Source organism: Miniopterus natalensis, chromosome 12 (genome assembly GCF_054644295.1).
Source record: "Miniopterus natalensis isolate mMinNat1 chromosome 12, mMinNat1.hap1, whole genome shotgun sequence".
Classification (NCBI taxonomy): Eukaryota; Metazoa; Chordata; class Mammalia; order Chiroptera; family Miniopteridae; genus Miniopterus; species Miniopterus natalensis.
In genome coordinates this window covers 32,993,867-33,014,976 of record NC_142092.1, presented here as the reverse complement: position 1 = coordinate 33,014,976, position 21,110 = coordinate 32,993,867, and the positions used below count along the sequence as shown (strand labels likewise).

At 40.0% G+C, this 21,110-nt stretch overlaps 1 protein-coding gene across 1 annotated transcript in view; it reads left to right on the top strand.

Annotated features, from left to right (window-relative positions):
• DMRT1 (doublesex and mab-3 related transcription factor 1) overlaps positions 1-21,110 on the top strand; it is a 90,545-nt gene that overhangs the window by 52,697 nt on the left and 16,738 nt on the right. The gene's annotated exons all lie outside the window — the stretch shown is intronic.

Genomic DNA, 21,110 nt, shown 5'->3' with positions numbered 1-21,110 from the left:
GGCTCTCTAAGGGCTCACCAGTTAGGAGCTGTTGGGAAGTTTATTGCTGAGAGACTCTTATATAAGTATCCTTTAAGGTATTTTATTAAGGAATGATTTTGCTTTGCTAGATTCTTAATATTACATTTCTCTTTTCTGTGTACCCAGAGTGACAAGAATAAGATGAAAGACTCCTCAGAAGCTAAAAATGTGTTTTCTGAGGGATCAATATGAAATACAAGAGCACTTTAAATGTGGTTCCAAGTCCTGATATTTTTGGTGAAGTGAATTTCCATATACTGAATACTTGTTTTCCAAAACTTTTCCATTTTAAAATTGAAGGTGTATTTATATTTTGGTGGAAAGAAATAAAATAACATAATAAAACATTTTTTAATATAATAGATCTCAGAGTTTATGCAGTAGCAATGCAAATAACTCTGATAAAATGGCTTTAAAGTGAAAAATGACTGCTTAATGAACCAAAGCACTTTGAAATACACAATTGCTCAACTTCAGTTTTAACCTTCTCTGCAGTGTTTACACTGTGGTGACAGACATGGCTTTTATGGCTTCTGTGCTCCCAGGACCTGTTGTTAAGTTCTTTATATTTAAGCATCATCTTTTGATCTGAGAAAGTGAGAAGCATACACAGTTAAGGCAGTAAGTAGAAATCAGGCCAGTAGTGAATGACATGGTAGAGAAACTTGCTACTAGAACTTACCTTGTACTAAATAAAAAGTTTGTTTTTTCAATAACTTGACTCTCTATAGAGAACTGGTTTCTTTGTAAAGTATGTGCTTAGAGAGTGAGAGTCAGAACCATGCTTTGATTTCCATATTTAGAACAGAGAAGTCTAAGAAGGCTGGGCAAGTTATACTTTATCACACTGAAATAATAAAGGATTCTATTAACATGGAATATATAAGTCAAGGGAACTGATCAGTGTGAATAGAGACTGAAGTACACATTGTTGATTGTACTTTGACTTTTATTAATAATCATATTTTGTTGGAATGGGCAAACACAGCTCCATATTATAAATATTCATACTGTATAATATATGTCCATATGGTCTTCCTTTGATTATATATATTTATCTGGATTGTAAGCTCCTTAAGGATAGTGAACATGTCTCATGTACCTTTTATCTGCTATGATTCCTTTTTTAAATTTGTTACTATTGGTTGAGTGATGAATGAATAAATTAATCAGGTATTATTTTTAAGTAAGCTTATTTTTTAAGGAAACATAATCCTGAAAGGTGAGTCCTAATAGTCTGATGGAGCCAGTGAACAACTTAGGAATGAAGCCCTTAAAGAAACGTTTATTCATTCAGAAAATTAGCAATGAAACCTACTTTGAGGGAGAAATTGCCTGAGCTTCTTTCTCCAGGAATAATGGAATTTTTTAGAAGCACTGGCATTCTTGAGACAAAGGTATAAATTCAGAGGAAGGCAATAAGACAAAAAGATAAGAGGAAATTTATTAGAGCAGAGGAGAATGAATTTGGAGAGGAGCAGTAGGCATTGAATTTATGGCAGAAAAGGAAGAGACTCAGAAGGAAAGAGGTTACAGTCCAGGAAAGAAAAGACTGGCTGCCCCAGTGTTCATAGGGAAAGATTAGGTGAATAACACCTAGAATTTTCTCAAAACTTTTCTGGTGACATGCATGTTTGAAAGTGTGGTTTAACCTTCCAGTAACCCTCTAACTCACTAATAATTAATCAGGAAGGTCAAGCTTCAGACATGAGGGAGTTAGCTGGGAAGAACTGCAGTTAAATCTCGGTAATACCTATGTTGGAATTGGCATGGAGAAAGAGAATATCAATGAATAGAAAATCCAGGTCTCAGCTAATTTTTTTAAATCCTCACCTGAGGATATGTTTGTTTTTTTAAAACTGATTTTAGAGAGAGGAAGGGGGAGAGAGAGAGAGAGAGAGAGGAATATCGATGTGAAAATGACAGCAATCGGTTGCCTCCTGTATGCACCCCGACAGGGATTGATACGGGACGAAGCTCCAACCAACTGGGCATCTGGCCAGGGCAAGTCTCAGCTAATTTTTCAAAGAAATGTGGCTTTATGACTTCTACGTATGGTGTCATGGGCTCTACAGTGCATGACATTTTTATAGAACTGATGGGAACGGAAGAGGAAAGAGAAAGTTGAGTTTGAGCATCTACAAGGACACTCCTGGGGCATTGGATCCTCAGTTTTATCATCAGCATTGACATAAGGAGGGAGCTCTTTGGGGGCAAATTAGGCCCTTAATGGGGCTGAGACTAGTGTCAGAGTGCCGTGAATAGGGATGGGGAGACATCAATGTATTTGTTTGTGAGAAGGTGACAAAGGCTGGCTGATAACCAGTTACATTTATCAATTCTATGAAGTTTGAGTTGAGGTCCTTTGGTTGGTTGAGTTAGTAAATAAGTTAACGATTAGTAAATAGTGTATTAATTATTCTAAGTGGGAAGTTCTAAATAATTTGAGAAACAATATTTTCAGTAGTTTGAATGTTTCCTTTAAAGTCTTAAGTATAAGTTTGTCCATTAAGTCCACTTTTCTTCAGTTTCTTTAAAGACAACCATAACCTCTCTTTACCATCTGAAGAAATGAGTCCAAGTTCACCATTTTCCTCTGGTTTTGCTAAAGATTGCAACATGAAAATAGAATGTAGGGAGGAAAAGAATTACAAGGAAAGTTTTCTTTTTTCCATGTTGCTACTATTCAGTGTTTTTCTTTGGGGAAAGGCTGGGAGCCATTCACCTTTTCATGTCCTGAAAAGTGTTAGGAAATAGATCAGAGAGATGGTGAGGCCCAGTCAATTAGGACTTTTTAAACCATTGCAAGCACTTGGCTTTTATTTCAGGTTATCTGGGAGGCCGCTGGAGAGTTTCCAGTAAGGGGTCAACATGTCTACCTTGTGGTTTTAAACATCACTCTGGCTACTGTTTAAGAATAGACTGTAGGTATGCAATGTGGAAGAGGGAGACCAGTTTCAAGGCTATAGCAGGAATTCTTGCAAAAGATTACAGTGGCTTAGTCAGGGTAGGAGTATGGTATGATGACAAGTGGTTGAATTCTGGATGTATTTTGAAGATAGAACCAAAGAGATTTGCTGATGGACTTGGGATGGGCTATAAAGGAAAGAATGTAGGATGACTTCATAATTTTTAACCTGACCAAGTAGAAAACTGGAGTTGCCATTTACCGAGGTAAAAACGACCATGGGAAAACAGGCTTGTGGGGATTAGGAGATTAATTCTGCACATACTTAGTTTGAGATGTTCATGAGTCAGCCAGGCAGAATGTTATAGGAATTGGATGCATGAAGACGGAAGTTGAGGGGAGATGTCACTGCTAGAAATAAGAACACGAGAGTTCAGTGGGTAAATGTTATTTGAAGTCAGTATGGTGAGACCCCCTGGAGGAGTGAGTGTAGGTGGAGAAGAAGAAAGGACCAAGGATGGAGCGTGGGGGCTTCCAGTGTTTAGAGCTCTGGTAGATGAGGAAGACCCACAAAGGAGAGAGTATATGGAGTGGCCTCTGAGGTAGGAGGAAAACCAGGGGTGAGTTGTGTCTTGGAAGCCAACTAAAGAAAGCATTTCAGTGAAAAGAGTCAAATAATTATAATAGGTCAAATGATTTGAGGACTGGAACTGACCATTGACTGCTGCAAGGTAGAGGTGGTTGATGCCCTGGATGAATAGCCACTTGGTGGGGAAGTGAGAACCAAAGCCTGACTATATTCAGGAGTCCATGGGAGAGCAGCATGGGGCAGTGAGTACAGACATCTGCAGGAGTTTTGCTGTTCAGGGAGTAGTGAAATGGAGCACTAACTGGAAGAAGAGGTAAGGTACTTTTCTCTTTTTTTAAAGAAGGGAAATATTATGATAGCCTTGCGCGCTGATGGGAGTAATCCAAAGGAAGGAAAATGAGCTGGCACAAGGTGTGCGAGGGGCAATGGCAGTGTCCCTGAGAAGCAAGATGGGATGGGATCTAAGGCAGCGGTCCCAGAGTGGAGGCCAGACTGGCATGGGTCTGTGGATGCTCTATTCCTGGCCTAAGAGGAGATAAGTAAAGGAATTAAGATTAAACAAAACTTTAGCAGCTTGACAGAGCAATTATATGTCTGTTGACTCTAATAAAAAATTGGGGCTTGTATTTTTTGTCTTCTATTTTTCTAGTAGTTTTTTTATTGAAATAAAATTCACTAGCAATCATCTTTAAATTGTAAAAATCAGTGGCATTTAGTACATTCACAATGTTGGGCAACCCTTACCTCTGTCTAGTTCCAAGGCATTTTGTTCACCCTGAAGGAAACCCCATAGCCATTAAGTAGTCACTCCCCATTCTTCCCTCCCCCAACCCCTGGTCGCCACTAATCTGCTTTCTGTCTCCATGGATCTGTCTGTTTTGTGTAAATGGAATCATGTAATATATGCCCTTTTGTGACTGAGTGTTTTCACTCAGCATGATATTTTCAAGGGTTGTACAAGTTATAGCATCTGTCAGTACTTCATTCCTTTTATGGCTGAATAATATTCCATTGTATGGATATAACACATTTTTTTCATCTGTTCATCAGTTGATGGACATCTGTGTTCACCTTTTCGCTATTGAGAGTAGCACTGCTATGAATAGCCATGTATAAGTCTTTGTTTGAATACCAGTTTTCAGTTCTTTTAGGTACATACCCAGGAGTGGAACTACTGGGTCATATATAATTCTGTGTTTAACTTTTTGAAGACATGCCCAACTGTTTTCCATAGTGGACGCTCTGCACCATTTTACATTCCTACCACAGTAGTATGATGGTTCCATTTTCTCTTGCCAGGCGTTTCAGATGCCCCTCGCATACCTTGTGCCAGCTCATTTTCTAAAAATAGAAAAATATTTTCTATTTTTTAAAATATGATTCTGGTAATTTGTTTTTAGTATATTTTATATAAGTATCAGACCATGATAGGTTTGTAACTGGAAAAAACATAAGACAAAGCAAAACAGTTTCCTCCCCACAGATAGTTTGAGAAACATTGACCTGATACCCAAGTGAGGGTTGGTGCATGTGCAGGTGTGGCCAGTTCATAGTAACAAGCGCAAGTTGTACTAGAAGGGGTGGCAGGAGCATCCTGGAAATGATGCTTCCTCATGTAGGGATAAAGAGGTGGATTGCACAGCAGTAGCTTTCTGTTAATGGATGCACACATGTCTAAGGGTAGGTAGCATTTCATGTCTGTAAATGGACTTTCTTATATGTTGGATTCTTGAGTATAAGCTCTTGGAATATATTTTGGCTGACCAACTCCTACAAAAATGCTTCAATTTAAAATGGGAACACGAACATATATTGATCTTTTTGTCTTATTTTTGTGTGATTTCAGTTTGAAAGCTAGAAATGGTGCACCCTGTTTCTTCTGGTCTTTTGGCCTCTTCTGGCTCAGATTGAGTGGCAAGCCCCAGTACAAACTGAACCTTCCTTTGCATTCAACCTTTGATCTTTCCAAGAGAAAGAAAAACACATTTGAGCTGTTTATTATCATGAGCTATTCATGTATTATTTATCTAAAACACAAAGGATGTCAGCAGTTCTGTGAGGCAAGATGCAGAGCATTTACATTTCATCCAAAGGTTAGATGGCTGAGGTCAGTGGAAGAGCCTCTCTGAGTTGAAAGTCTCATGCTTGCCCAGCCGGGCATGGCTCAGCGGTTGAGCATCGGCCTAGGGTCCAGGCGATCAGGGTTTGATTCCCTGTCAGGGCACATGCCCCGGTTGGGGCTGCAGCAGATCAATGACTCTCTCATCATTGATGTTTCTATCTCTCTCTCTCCCTCTCCCTTCCTCTCTCTGAAATCAATAAAGATATATTTAAAAAAAAAAAAAAAGTTAAAAAAAAAAAAGTCTCATGCTTCTTCTGTGATGTCTGAGCAGCTCACAGAGGGCGATGTGTTCCCAAATATGATTTCTGGATGCGTTCAGCACTAGCAATTGTGTAGGTCCGTGAATCTAGAAGTGCTTAATTTCACTGATGGCACATACTACCTCCCCCACAATTGTGATAACTAAAAGAATGGTTTTCACTCCATGAAATGGATTTGTTTAGTGCTGTGCATTAGGGTTGGACTTTTGGCCATCCTCCCAGTTTTGCAGGTGAGTAGAGAGGTGGTGCTGCCCGTTGGAAGCACCCTCAGATCACCTCTCTCAGGATCCAGGATGCTAGTGGTACCTTGTATGTGAGTGATGTGACATTCTGCCATGAGTGGCTGGGTGGGGTATAGAAACATTCTGTGCTTAGCATCTCATGACTCACCAGCGGTGTAGCCTTGGGAGTGACAGTCTTTTCTGAGAGTCTCATTTTCCTTACCTGTTAAAGGAGGGTGAGAAGGTAGACCCGGTCAAACCACAAAGGTGTTGTGAGGATGAAATCATTTCTCTTATGTGAACAAGCTCTCTAAATAAATAAGTGCAACAAGAGATGGCAGGATACTATTCTTACTTTCACCACTCCTTTCTGCCAGGGTTGTGTTGACATTTCAGGCAGTTCTTGTCAGGGAAAAAGATGTTCTAGAATTGTTTTAAAGTCTTGCTCAGATGGGAAGGAGAGCAGGCCAAGGGATCTATTGTGTATATTCTCTGAATTGTGGAGCAAGCTGGTAGGGAGAAGAACACTGACCGTTTTTCCCTTACTTTTTAAAGTAAGCTGAATGCATTTTATGCAACATTTAGAAAATGTTGAGTTTAAACTTGGCACTTTAGAAAGTGAGTTATCATTTGCTAAATTCAAAGAAAAGAGCACTGGGCTGGTAAACCTAATTTCCTTATGTGACCTTTTCATTTTCAGCTTAGCTTTGAACAGAGAGATAAGTGGGGCATTCACAGGCACCAACCATGGAGGCCAATGCATGCAAGGGAATGCGTCCCGCTACAGTGGAAGAGAGCTGGCTCAGAGCCCCAGCCTTGAATCACCTCTCTTAGAACTTCGGTTCCCTCATCTGGAAGATTGAAAAAAACCCAAACAGCTTTACTTATTTTTATGTGTGGATTATATAAACAATTATATAAAAGTATGGTAGAAGCTGTCACTTCCCTTATCCTCACATGAAGAGCCATCACCATGCTTATATCTTTCAGTTTCAGCAAGTGCTTGGCAGTGGGCTGTGCACATGAAAGTGATTCTGATCATTAAGGAGGGCTTGCCCTTTAGCTCTAAAAGGACCATGTTTGAAACTAACCATATGTGGATTGTGATTCTTGAAATTAGCTAGACAATCATGGTCTGCTGAGTAAGGAAGATGAAGCATAATAATTTTAAACATATAATAAACATTTAGAAATGGCAGTTTTGAAGACTTATTTTTAATATATCACATATGATATGTTTCCTAAGTAGAGCAAAGGAAATAACCAGAGAAGAGGGGTGTATAAGGACATCAGCAGGTCCCTTTATACCTAAAGAATAGGATAGAAGGAAGTTAAAATGCTGTTTGATGGGGACACATAGATTTTTGGGTTTTTTTCTTTAAACCTCTTTCTCTTCCTCCACATAAAGAACACCCTACAAGGCAAACTGTGGAAAAGTCTGAGGGCTGATGTGCCCCTAACATGTCCTCTGCATAAAACTCTGGCTTTTGACCAGGCCACCACTAGTCTAGGAATAGGCACTTCCCAGGGGCTACTCACTCCTATAAGGAAAGACTTCAGGGTGTGTTTTCACACACACAGGGCACGGATCATAGTCTTTCAGCTTTGTGTTCCCCCAGGTGCTTAGCATCATGCTGTGTTCTCAGAGGGCTCCAGGGGTGGTTCCTGGTTTCTTGAGTGAATGAGAAACTGTCTTTTGGATCCTTTCTGCCAGTGCCTCACCAGCCTGGCATTAGGCATTCTGGTAAAGCAATCCAAAAAATAGATCAGACATGGATAAACATGAGGTACAAACATCCCCTGGACTTATATCATGTAGAATCTTTCCTTTGGAAAACTTGCATTTTAAAGACTTAATTCTTCACATATGCTTGGTTTACAATTAATAACATGCAAGAGAGGTAAAAGGGGCTTAGTCACTATTCACAGTTAATAGAGATTGGGTGGAGTTGCAGGCTGAGTGCCGAGCCCTCTCTGAGCCTTGATGCTGGTGTTTAGGAGGAAGAGCCAACCCAAGAACCCAAGTCTCTGCACCACTTCCCTGGGCATTCTTTCTGCAGTGTATCCTGTCGTTTCTCCTTCCCTTCCTTTTCCTTTTCTCACAGTTATGTAGCTCTAACAGTCTCTGTAAGACAGTGTCTGTGCACTTGATGGGGATAACTCATTCAATTCTCATAATAATAGTAGTATCCTCATTTTGCAGATGACGACACTGAGGCATGGAGACAATGCCTATGAAGTAGGGAGGAAAAGGGGTCCTCATTTTCACGTGGCAGGTGGAGAAACAGCATGGTGATGACTTAGCTTGGTTGAGGCCTCATGACAACAGTCTGGCATTCTCATGTTTGAAATATTTTTAAGGAAATGATAGTTGTGATTGAGGTTAAGTGTACTTGAAAATGTACTATCTGCTAAGACTAAAAATATGAATACAATAGTACTGCTTGTGCTGTAATGATAAAATTTCAGAACCTGCTCCCTCAGCATGTGCATTGTGCAGAAATACCCCATCTAGGGGTGTCTTTCGGTAGCATGTTAGTGCCCTAGCAAAAAACAAACACCCCAGACAAAAAGCTTTAAAAAACCCCACCAGCGTATCAGGTATGAGATTTACATTGCTATTCACAAAGTTAAATATAAACTTTAAAACTCCTTTTTGACTTAACACAGTAAAGTCACTTTTAATTTTGTGGTTGTAGTTGAATTTTCTTTTTATAACAGGAGGGAGTGAAGTGCAAGTATTAATATTTGATGAAGGCAGACATTACAAAATTAAATAATTATTATTGGCTTTGAAATTATAAGTGCATAGAAATACAATCAACTACTGTTCTTTTTTCCTGTAGACATAAGCTGTTATTTTAAAATTAGTGTGAATAAAAGGCCTGTTGATTTTCTCAGATAATTTTTGAGAGAGACAGTATTTTACATTCTACTTAGTCTCTCAGTGGCTTATTGTGAGATTTCTTTTACATCTTTATCTTTAGCTTATGCTTTAAAAACTCTAAATTCAGTGCACAGGGCCCCTTTGCATGGGTTTTCCTTTGGGCTAAAGATTGTGGTCTACAGCGTCATACAGAGAGCGGGGAGCTCTACATGTCCTTACATAACCAGGTTGAACATAATAACTGGAAAACATTGCTTGCCCATCTTTTCGATGCTAATTTTATCTCAATATGGGATTCAGGTGTGACATAAAGTCCTCTGCCTGCCTGCTCAATGCAGGGAGCCCAATGTATTGTGGGCACATCACACATCAGCAGGTTTGCCTGTTCCTGCTACTTAGTCAGTGACCATTTGTATTTTAAAATCCTAAAGATTCAGCACCCACATGGGCATTGGTTTGGATGCTACAGTAGCCACTCTGGTTAGAGCATCCAGCATCATCGCACATGGGGTTTCTTCATTGGAATCTGACTTGCCTGCACTGGGCCTCAGTGACGTTTTTCAGGCATGGTGTGGAATAACTCGGGAGTTTATTTCCCCTGCTCGGCTCCTCAGAGGCATGGCCCAGGCCAAGTACAACTTGAATAACCTTCAGGAAAGCTGTGCTGTCCTTCTGTCGGCCGCTGTCTTTGAAAATTGCCTCCAGAGTTAGTGAGCAGGAACAGTTAAGATTTACAAACAATGATGAAGCTTGTCATGCATCTTTCACCATTCATCATCCAGGTGCCGTGCCTGGGCGGTGAAGTGTTCTTCATAAAAACCAGCTCAGTGTGAAATACACCTCGCTGCAATGTTTACTGCTCTGAAGCTCGTCAGAGGCCCTTTATAGTAAATCCAGATTGCGATGTGACATTACAGTATATCATTGCCCGGCGCGGTGGGGTTTACACTGGGAATGAGCGCGGTGCACACCAGATGAGGTGTCCAAATTGAGTTATGTCAGAATTTGGCTGTTATATGGGGATAGCTTTTGTTTTCTGAACACTGAAAGTTAGCTTTATATGTATTTATATTTATATATAGGCATATACTTCCCATCTTGCGCATATACACAGGTATACAATATATGCCGAGGTCAGGTTCCAACTGGGCTTCTGCTGTAAAGGATGGTGACCAGCTTTATGTACCCTCCAACTGTTGTTCATTGAAGTTGGCCTAAATGGAATCTTTTGGGGTAACTAGAGGAGATGGTTATTTCATCACAGAAGTGAGTTTGATTGTGCTTTGTGTAAAGTGGTCATGTTTACCACTCTTTTCTACAAAACCAAGGACCACTCTGTCCTGGGGTTATTGTAGTGCACTGGATGATCCCTTTGATATGAGGGCAAAGAGAAGAAACCCAATAGGACATATCACTTGCAGAGGTTTCTGAAGTCCGTTGCTTTTTTTACTGGGTATCAAAACCTTAGTGCTACCTCTGTTATCTTGAAAGATGCTGCTTCCAAGAGAAGATTGATGGTATTTTAGCTTAAATCTGCAAAATAAAAGAGCACACTGAATTTATCGCATAATCAGGTTTATTTACATTTACTCTAAAAGTGCCAGTATTAAAAATGAACTCCATAAAAATACTCAGAGGTAACAGCAGGCCCTACAGTCCCATGATCATCTTAACATATTTTAAAATTATCTCTTTGGTATAGCAGGTTGGTTTTGTAGACTTTACATACCTGGTGCTACATTGAATCCAGGGTCTCTCCTCCATTTACACCAAGTCTAGGGTGGAGGTTCCCCCCACTTTAAGTAGCCTTCCCACCATGGTCCTCTGCTGTTTTTGTTTTTTTTGCTATGCTTCCTTTTAGTTGCAGTATCTTCTTACCAGAGATTGATAAACAACAGTGCCACATCTGAGCTTCCTGAAGCAGCACTGGAAACAATTGCAGGTGTACAGTGCTGGCCTCTAAGGGTGGTACAGGGGACAGAAGCCTACCCCAGTGCAATCACTTCATTAGGGTTGTGAGATCAAACACTGGGTGGCCAGTTAAAGTTAAATTTCAGATAAACCACAAAAATTATTTTAATAAAATCATGTTGTCTCAGTACTCTATTTATTGTTTCTGAAATTTAAATTTAATTCTACATTCTATATTTTTACTTGTTAAATCTGCCACGCTTATGCTTCATCCAAGTCCTCTCCAAACCTCTGTGTTAGGGCCCTGGGGTGGAACTCAAAAATGAAAAGTGCACGGAGGAAAGCACTTTCTCTAAGAATATTCAGCAGTTTCAAGAGTTTCATTTATATTTCTACAAAAATAGTACAAGAGGCAGTGCTGGTCATGCTTGGAACAGTTTCCTCTTTGGCTTAAACCTTTCATGGGTTTCTCAGTGAAAAGTTTCTGGGTTATAATTTATCCTTGAACATATTAACTATATTGTTTCTCCCTTTGTTTAGGTAATTCATAGGTCCAGACATTTCTTTTTTCATATTTTATAGGTTAACTCCATTAATAAAACAGCAAAAAAGTGAACGCACTGCCACTTAGAACCAAAATGGAAATTTATACTTTTCATGCATTTGGTTTAGTTGTCCCTTGGTAGCTTTGCCAGCTATAACAGTGACTCTTGAAGTGCTCTGGCAGGACCAATTCCTCTCTCTCTTTCCTGATGCTTCCCCCCTCCTCCCAGCATATATACTGATGGCTCAGTCAATAAACAAGTAATAGATTCATTGAGTACCAATTATGTGTCTGTGGACCTAGCATTACGCCTAGGAGATGAACCGTGGCAGAGAGCATGCTGCAGTGATCCCTAAATGTCAGCAGGTCTTGGAGACACATATCCTTCCTTCCTATACATAGAACAGCCTTGCTACCTGGCTTCTACAAGGTTGACAAGGGAGTAGCCATGTGCCCAGATGTCCTGCTCCTATTCAAAACTTGGTTGAGGTCTTCACCTTAAACCAAGTTAGAGAAACCAGGATCACAGCCAAGTGTGGTTTGGATAGACGTTCCAAATAATCAGCGCTTTCCAGGCATGCATCACCTTTGTTACTCATAGAGTTATAGAGGTAGGGATGGGCTTGATTGATTTGTTTGTTCACAACAGTTTTATTGATATATAATTCACATACTATAAAATTGACCCCTTAAAAGCATACAGTTCAGTGGTTCTTAGTCTATTGACAGTTGTGCAACCGTCACTCTTAACCTAATTCTAGAATATTCCCATCATCCATCCCCCAAGGAATTCCCAGTACAGTCACTTTTCATTTCTACTTCCCTCCCAGCCCCTGGAAACTACTATTGGACTTTTGTCTTCATGAGTTTGCCTGTTCTGGACATTTCATATAAATGGAATCATAATATGTGGCCTTTTGTATATGGCTTCTTTCACTCAACAGAAAGTTTTCGAGGTTTGTTTAAGTTGTAGCACATAACAGTGCTTCACTTTTTATGGTTTATTTTGAATTGAAAAACTATTACAGGGCCCAAAAAAACTATTAAACCGTAAGATTCTCAAGGTGAAATATGTATTTTAGCTCATTTTATTAATCTCCAGCTCTTTCAACTCAACACATGAATGTCTGTAATGAGTAGAACCCACTATTTGAAATGAAACAAATGTGGCAGTATGGGTATTGAGCAAGCCAGATTGTGTAATTTTCATGTTTTATGCTAATGCTATTTATATTCTACTAGGGCTGTCATAACAAAATAGCACAGGCTGGGTGGCTTTAAAAAAGAAATGTATTTTCTCACAGTTCTGGAAGTTAGAAGTCTGAGATCAGGGTCCCTCTCTTCTTTGGCCTTTCATCTGTGTGTGTGTGTGTGTGTGTGTGTGTGTGTGTGTGAGAGAGAGAGAGAGAGAGAGAGAGAGAGAGAGAGAGAGAGAGAAAGACCACTCTGACCTCTCTTCCTCTTCCTATAAAATCACTAGCAGAAGAGGGCCCTACCCTAAAGGCCTCATTTAGCCTCATTTACCTCCTTAAATGCCCTAACTCTAGATACAGTCACATTGGAGGCTAAAGCTTCAACATAATACATTTTGGGGGATCCAGTTCAGTCCTTAACATTACTGAAGGATTTACTGTCTCTGCATGTCTCTTCTTCTTGATTAGGTTTTGGGGAAGTAGGAGAAAGATGCTGAGGTTTTGGTGGGCCAGTGTGTATAGAATGAATGGAATATCTTCTTGGTCCAATGTGTGGCATTTGCAGATCATTCATGCCCCTCCCAAGCTCTCCGACATGCCCAGCCCGTGGCAGGCCCTCATCAACAGGTTGGTCCCCAAACAGGAATGCTTTCTGGAGTTGGAGAACTCCATGGTCATGCACACTCCACTCCCCGGAGCACTCCCCCCCCCCCCCCCCAGATCATTGCTCTTTCTTATTTCCCACCCCTTGAATTTGGTCTCTTCTTCTTTTTCTCCCTGAATTTGGGAAAATAATTTCCAATTCTTTGCCATCTTTGCCCTTGAAGCGCTAACAATTTAACTTTAATGTACCACTACAAATTAGAATCTTTGCCAGTTTTTCTGGCAACTGTGGCAGGGAATTAAGGCCTTTCCACATAGGGAAAAGAGTGAGAAAGCAATGCATTGCTTCCAGATGTTACTTTAAACCAATGCAAAAGGCAAACTTGCCATGGTTTGCATTCGTGAACTAGCTGATGTCCATTACAGATGAGTCAAATATGAAAAATACTCTTGAAGCAGTTTCAAACACATCATTTTGTTTCATCCTAACAACAATCTTATTAGGTAGTAAGAGATTTTTCCCCCTGACACCAACCAACTCTGACACGAACTGGGTTTCCTGTAGTCAGTTCTGACACTAACTGTCCAAAGTTAGCTCATACTGCATAGGTTAAAGGCTTAGTCTCACAGTACTGCCCCCACTTTAGAGCAGCCACCAATGGGGTCCCCAGGCCACCTACATTTCTGCACAGCCCACTACAAACTTGAGGGTTCCTATGATCCCCCCTCAGGTTTGATGATTTGCTGGAATGATTCACAGAACTCCGGAAAGCACTTTACTATTACTGCTTGATTATAAAAGATATAACTCAGGAATGGGTGGATGGAGGAGATGCATAGGGCAGGATCTGGGGAGAGGCGGAGAGCTTCCAGCTCTCTTTGGGCAGACCACCCTCCCAGGATCTTGATGTGTTCACCAACTCGGAAGCTTTACAAGAACCCTGTCATTAAGGGATTTTTCTAGAGGCTTCATTATGTGAGGCGTGATTGACTAAATCGTTGGCCATTAGTGATTAACGCAGTCTCTAGCCCTCCTCTTCTGGATGTTGGGTGTGTGTGTAGGGCTTCTAATTAAGGTTGGGTCTTTTTGGCACTCACCCTCCATCCTAAAGCTATCTAGGGGCCCGCCAAGAGTCATCTCATCATAACAAAAGAGGCTCCTGTCACCCTTACTAGTCAGAAAATTCTAAGGGTTTTAGGAGCTTTGTGCCAGGAACCAGGGACAAAGACCAAATATCTTTCTGTGAACCCATAGGTAGGTGGAGCAAAAGTCACTGGTGCTATCTCAGAGCAAAGTTAATCACTGAATAGGGAGACCAGGTGATGCGTCTCGGGTGGTCTCTCTCCTAACTTAATGCCTCCCTGGGACACTTTCCAACCCCAGATTGTCGCACCTGTATGGAAACTCTTGTCTTTAGCCTGCTGTCTTAGACCCTCACCATCTAGTACAGGAGCTGTTAGTCACATGCTGTTATTTAAATTTAAATTAATTAAAATTAAACATCTAGTTTTTCTGTTACATTAGCCACATTTCAAATGCTCAGTACCAGCCCCATGTGGCTCGTGACTACCATACTGGATAGAGCATAAAAGAACGTGTCTATCCAGACAGGTAGGTGAAGGCTATTTTGTTATGGACTTTTAAAGTGATGGGAAGGGGAATACAGGGTTTAAACCTGAGACAAAGGAGCGACAATACCACAAGTTCATAAAGCACCATTTTAAAAGTTACTTCTGCGGCAGCATCAGCCCCTACTCAAAGAGCCTGTCTGGTTGAGGAGGACTTATTTCGGATGGACTAATTAAAGGCTGATAAATGTTAGTTGACCTTCGGATATAACTGTGGTGCACACTTTTTTTAGATAGCAGATGGGAGTGAGTGAATAAACTAGAACTTGGTTGATCTCAGTCCAAGAATGGCAGTACTTGCCCTGGGTGGATCTCCTTTTCGGTCTTTGATCCACTTTCAGTTATTTTTGTTTTCACTTTGAGTTAATTTTTACATATGGTATAAGATAAGAATCCAACTTTATTTTTTTTTTGCATGCGGATACCCAGTTTCCCCTGCACCATTTATTGACTACACTACCCTTTCCCCATGGGATGGTCTTGGCACCAAGAGGGGAGAGGGACAGAAAGGCGAATGTTTGACTTTGCCCGCAGCCTTTTCCTCTGATCACCAGAGAACATTAGACTCGGAAAGCGGAATCCTCAGCGCAAGCCAGTGAGGATTCACCTGAATCTCTGGTGAATAGATTTTCTTGGTTATTTTTTACTTCGGTTTACTTCTCTCTCCTGTCTCAACTGTACCTTTTTCCTTCTTAGTACTCTGAAATCACAGAGAACAGGGTGACAAGGGAAGAGAATCGTTTCCAAGTCAAGATCACAGTAGAGCTGTGAGAATAAAAGTATATGTAAGGAACTAGCTGATTTTCCACTTTTCTGATGGGAAATGTTTCTAATAGGAAGTGACCAATGTTGATGTTTAAAACTCCCAGTTTTTAAGGGTCATCTGAAGCTGCTTATATGTAAGAGATGACAGAACCTCCTCAGTTGAGCCCCAGTGGAAAGCCCTGAAATCCTTTCATGTCCTGTGGGAATATTCCTAAGGAAACAAGACTGCTGGAGCTAAGAGCAGATAATCAGAGAGGGGTGGAAGCTAATGCCTGGCTGGCTGGCTGCAGCCTGAAGCTGTCAATCACCCCTTAATGTTTACAGAAGCGAAAAGTCAATGTGTAGTTGTTTTAATTTGACACACTCTTGGGTTGAAAGTGTAATCGCTGGAGGGGACAGTTAAGTGGCTGTGCTCCTTGTCAGCTCCTCCTGGTCTGACTCCTGTGCTAAGTGCTTTTGTGATGAGCAATAGATTGGGTTAAATACCGGCATAATTGCTCACTTCCGCTTACAGGTCTGCTATGGCTGGTACTACATTTCCATCAGCCCTTGCCTGAGGCATTGGGGTTTATGCTGCAAAGAGAGTCAGTCTGTATGTTCATTTTCATGAATCAATGTCTGTTTTTGAAAAGCAGTTGTTACAGAGCTAAGTAGACTGAAATAAATTACACCCCTTCACCCCATTGGAGTAAATCAGAACTGTTTATATCCACCCAAGTGGTCTTTTAAGTAGAAATTACTTTTGTTTACTTATCAAACCAAATGTTTGTCTCCAGGAAACAGAGGCAGTGATTTCTCATTCTTTAAAATCCTGCGAACAGCGCTTTGCCGCTGTTAAACCAGAGAGGAAGTTCTGTGTACTGTTAGGCAGGAAAGTGTCTCTCCACCCGCCCCTGCAGTGACTGACATCCCGAAGTTATTTTCAAGGCTGGAGACGCTTTATTGTAATTATACCAACTCTGGGTGTCATCTTCTCTCAAACTCCTGCTTAACAGGTGCCAGTAATGACCGAGCTCCAAAAAGAGAGAGTGGCTTCTTGTCCTGGAAGTTCCTACGCAAAGAAATTTTGGAACACGCATTTCTCTCCTTGGATTGCTTGGCTTTCTCTATGAAGGATGTGTGCAACCTGGTACCTATTTACTTTGGTTGTTGAGAGAAAACGGTTGAAATGGCTGCATTCATTCTTTTTGCCAATTCCTGTGACCAGTAGCAGGACTCTTCATGGCTGGGACACAGATTCTGCAGTTTGATTGTGTGGCTCTGTTATGAAACCTGTTTCATGTTTAATACTAGTTGAAAGAACTATTTCATGATTTTCTTTCCTTTTTTTGGTTGGACCACTGTCGTCTTCCATTCACCTCTTCAACAAGGCTTGCTAGGTCATATTAATAAAGTCTCAGTGAAACACTAATAATCTTTTATTTTTATTATGCTTTTTATTATGCTAAATATATATGACATAAAATTTGCCACTTTAACCATTTTTAAGTGTAGGATTATTGGCATTAAGTACATTCTTAATGCTGTGTGACCATTTAAGGGTACTCTAAAGGTCTAAGGCAATCATTGATCTGTGAGATGGTGCTGGGTTGTCAACTCCAGGGTGACAACCTGCCTTCTAACCTGCCTCCCCCATTGGTTGAGTTGCCTCAGCCCACAGCATTCTAGGGCTAGCGCCAGGGTACTGGTCACACCCCGTTCATCCTTTTGTGTCCTCCTCACTAAGAATCCTCTTTGTTTATATATGACTACTGCATGCTGGATCCTGCCCCGCCCCTGGATAGTTCAGCATCTTCCTTTGTGAGGTGACCATGGTGCCTACTTTTTGCCCAGGGAACATTCATCAGGCCCCTAAGGATGTTCTTTTAACTGCCTGCCCATTCCTGTTAACTTAACTCCTAGGTTGTACCGTGTACTGGGAATAATCTTAACCTTCCTACTTGGTGCTCCCAGCTTCCCTCATTCCTCAACTCCTCTTCTTTAACTAACTAGCTTTGAAACTCCAATGTCACGATGTTTTTCAAAGTGAATTATAAACAGTTAATTTTCTCTAGTCCTGCTGTTTTGAAATATGAAACTTTCCTGCATATACTAAAAATAATTAGTCCTATTTTTTGTTATGTACATTTTTCTCTTCATTTGTTCCCTGAACTTTATCATTTCTTTATTGGCTCTTAATATAGACTACAACTTCCTGAAGAGGGCTTTGCATTACTCTGTGTGTGACTCCTAGTTCAGTGCTTCATGCAAGGCTATTTTTATCATTACTTTTACAAACGTCAATGTAAGCTCATTAGGGGGAAAAATCCAATAATACAGAAATATATTTAAACCAGAAGTTTCATAGTGAAGTTTTATGATTTCTTTCATAAAGACATCACACGTTTTGTGTTCCTTTCCTCCCCAGTGTGTTAGGATAATATGCATTAATACTTGCACGAGTGGACATTATGTTTATATCAGATATCTTTTTGGCATCCATTAGAATAACTGTGTGATTTTTGTCATTTTACTGTAGTTGAGTCACATTAATGGACTTTCTAATGTAGAACCATCCTTGTATTCCTGGAATAAATCTTACTTACTTGGTCATGAGGCATTATCTTTTTAATACATTGCTGGATTCAATTTACCTGTATTTATTTAGGACTTTTGTAGTTTTAGCCATAGTGAACTTGTCCTTTTTTCCTATTTTGTGGTATCTTACCGTGTTTTTGTATCATGGTTATAATAAGCTCGTAGGATGAAACTGAAGTCATTCATCTTCTGAAGTCATTCATCATCTCTGGAGAAGTTTAAATGGCATAGGAAAAATCATGTCTTTGTGCTTGAATAAAGTTGCCCATAAAACCACCTAGGCCTGAGTCCTTCTGCAGATGGGGAGTAAGTCTTGATTAACTTTTCTGTTTATTTTATGGAAATCTATTTAATGAGTTCTCTTCCTCACTTGATTTTGGCAGTTTGTTTTTATTTGAAGAGAACTATCCATTTTTACTTTTTTTTTCAAACTTGATAAAAATTACAGTGATCTCGCCTGGCCGGGCGTGGCTCAGCAGTTGAGCGTCAACCTAGGATCCAGGCGATCTGAGGTCGATTCCCGGTCAGGGCACATGCCCAGGTTGCGGGCTCGATCCCCAGTAGGGGGTGTGCAGGAGGCAGCCGATCAATGACTCTTTCATCACTGATGTTTCTATCTCTCTCCCTCCCTCTCCTTTCCTCTCTCTGAAATCAATAAAGATATATTTTTTAAAAAATTAGTGATCTCTTAAATTTTTGAAAACACTATGCCTATGGTTATATCCACATTCTCATGTTTGATGTTTTTCTCTTTATATGCTTATTTTCTTGTGTTCATGGTTAGATTTCCCAAAGATTGGTTTGTTTTATTGGTCATTTCATAGCATCATTTTAGGAATTTATTTGTTCATGTGTCGATATTGGGTAACGTAAGTTAAGATGTTCTTAAAGAGATTTTTGAAATTCTTTATTTCTGCATTTTTCTTTCAGTTCCCACCAAAAAAAGTGAGTACTTGTAGTAATAAAGCCAACTGGCTTAAAGAGGTTACTTCCCGAAAGATTCCAAGGAGGAAGAGCAAGGGGAGGAGGAAAAGCCAACATAAAGTGTGTCATTGGATTCCCTGCAGACAGCAATAGGCATTAGATCTGGAACCTTCTGAGGAGCTCCTAGAAAGGGTCTCTGAATCATTTACCTAAAGATAAAGCAGGAGAAACATTTTTCCTTAAGTTCTTATCCCCTTAGTCTGAGGCGCTAAGTCCCTTCACTTCTGAGTTGCACATGTCTGCTTGAAGAAGGCTAATGTCTGTGGCATCAGAGAAGCCCTGGGATGGAGTAAGTGACCCATGGGCCACTCTTGATGCAGGGTGCTGTCACAGGGAGGTGAGGTGAAGCTTGCACAGAGGTGTTGCCAAAGGATGTGAGTCTGACTGAAGAGGCTTCTAGCACAGTCTATTTGTAGGAATATCATTTGAACTCATACATGACAGTGCATTTACCTGACTCCCTTTTCTGTGAAAGTAACATACAAGCCACCTAACACTTAGGACCTGGATATTGGGTATCATGGATTATTTTTATTTCATTAAAATCTGAAATTCATTGGGATGGTGGGATATATGATCCATTGCCAAATGGACTTCTTTTTCATATGGGAACATCAGCCAAGGAAAGGGGGGCTGGGAGGATTGGTTGAAAGTAATGTGTTGAAAATTTTCCAGCAGATTCCAATTTATTGATGAAGTATCCCATTCTAGAGAATATTTATTTTGGTGAGAAAGAAAAAATACCATGGGAAAGGAGCTATTTTTACCTTTTTAACCGAAATCTATCTACTTAAAGAAAAGATGAAGTTAAAGGTATGAGTGTGACCCTTCAAAGAATATGGTTGACTTTGAGGCTTAAGCATTGATTCTCAGTCAAATTACTTTTCTTTGTTTTTGTTGTTGTTTTGTGGGGTGGCCGGGGTGGGGTAGGGGTGTCTCATAGACCTGAGTTTTCACTTAGTGACATGTGACCTTGCTCAAGTATCTTCCTCTATCTGAGCCTTAGTTTTCCATCTGTAAGTTGGAGGTGATAATATGCATTTAATTAGGTTGTTCTGGCATGAATTAAGTGAAGAAATGTATGCAAAGGGCTTAGCACTGCCTATGGCACATAGTTAGTGCTTAATAATTATACTTACTTTTATCTGTTTTTGAAGACTTCCATGATCTTCTTAATTTTATGTTTCTGATTGAGTTGGTGCCTGCCAAAATTCTTAGAAAGAATACAGTTGAAGGTGTTTCAGGCAGACCAATTCCAGGAAAGAAACAATGATTAATTAGTAGGGTTGGACTTTTGCCATTTCTCCTCTATCGTCCTCCCACAGTAAAGGCGCTTACACATATAAGACTTTTTCTCTTTCTGGTAACCTACTTCCCTCTTGCTTTTCCCTCTTTTGAAAAAATCAATTTGATAAATAACATGGTAAAATAATAATTGATTTTATGTCTTAGGTCTGCTGATTATTTGTATTTTATAAGGACGTCAGTGTTTATTCAGAAGAAATGAATCTTTAGTCGTGAAATTTTAGATATTTTGGTCTATGGGTGGCAGGCATATTTTGAGGACAGAAGCTATGTGTCATAAAATATTATTATTCTATAATGTTTCAGATGTCATAGACATCAGAATATTTTTATTGCAGTTATCAGTTGCTTTAGAAGGGGCATGACTATTAAGTTAACAAGAAAATTTAGTAAGTCTAGTTGCCTACACTACACATCATCCAATGACTAACTTAACCTAAAGATAAGTTGGATAAAGACCTGCTGTATTATAACAAATTGTCAATAATAACGAAATGAAATGCATACTTTATCAGCAAGTTAGGTCTTTTGCAAAGTACCATTTACAAAAATCAAAATAGTTTTAAGTGGTTCACATTAACATTGTAACTA